Consider the following 1,076-nt stretch of genomic DNA (forward strand, 5'->3'; position numbering starts at 1 on the left):
GGACGTAATATTCAGTTCTGACATAATATTTAGTTCAGAGAGGAAATCCCCGTGTAGTAAGGTATGTTGTGTATGCCGGCAATGTCGCGGGAGAGGCATGCCCCAGGAGTGGCACTGCAGATGCACGCCTTGCACCCCAGTCCCTCGCCATGCAACAGAGAAGCACCGCCACAACTCGCTGGCCACCGGCAGGGAACATCAAGGTGTGGCGCCGCAGACCCATGCCTTGTACCCCTATCCCTTGCCCTGCAAGGCAGCCCGTCATCAGGATCGACACCATCTTTAATGTAATCTTTTCCAATACAAACCGCGTCTTTAAAATACAGCAGCGCAACACACTTACATACCAAAGTACTCTAAAGTGATATTTCTAGTTCTCACAAAAAAGTGATATTTCCAAAATAAAAGTTTGGCGTTGCTAATTTCAGTATCTACATAGAGCAAAGCCTTTAACAGAAAAACATTAATGGATTTAAGATGGTGGGAGGATTCTGGATAGTTGGCCTCACCGGAAATAGAGGCGTTCGGTTGTGCTCGACGCGGATATGATAGTAAGATAGTGAATAAATCACAATTTTATTTCAGGTATGAATTATTAGGAATTTTATGCCACCTTAGAATTAACATATTGCATCTATATTTTGTAACATCTAATTGCAGGTCGTCAAGTGGCTCAGGTTGTAGGGTGTAGTTACAGATGTACAAAGATCATGACAATGAGTAAACATACAATCTAAATTTATTCTAAAAGTCATGCATCTAGACCAAAAAAATTGAGTTTGGTAAACGGTATACGTGAATTTTCACAGCTTTGCTCAAGTCATCCGGATCCGGTCACCTCCAGCAGACCTCGCAAGTCATAACAATAGTTTCCTTGTGCTAACCCTGCAACCCATTAGTCAAAAACATCAAGTCTATTTAGATATGTATTGAAAAGTAAGGATTATAAAATTCAAATAAGGGAAAAATAAGAGATATAATATAAAGATATAGTTCTGAAATTGTGTGGTGGTTCGGTGCTCACCCTTCAGAACAATTTTCAGGAAGGTGTTTGGGTCCAATACAGTGGGTATATC

At 41.0% G+C, this 1,076-nt stretch overlaps 1 long non-coding RNA gene across 1 annotated transcript; it reads right to left on the minus strand.

Moving 5' to 3' along the window:
* Positions 1-231: 231 nt before the first annotated feature.
* LOC123177855 (uncharacterized) lies at positions 232-1,076 on the minus strand. Its single transcript, XR_006489169.1, has 3 exons — positions 1,025-1,076; positions 796-885; positions 232-246 (listed from the first exon to the last, which is right to left on the minus strand). It is a non-coding gene; the product is annotated as an uncharacterized lncRNA (long non-coding RNA).

Source organism: Triticum aestivum, unplaced genomic scaffold (assembly GCF_018294505.1).
Source record: "Triticum aestivum cultivar Chinese Spring unplaced genomic scaffold, IWGSC CS RefSeq v2.1 scaffold160777, whole genome shotgun sequence".
Taxonomy (NCBI): Eukaryota; Viridiplantae; Streptophyta; class Magnoliopsida; order Poales; family Poaceae; genus Triticum; species Triticum aestivum.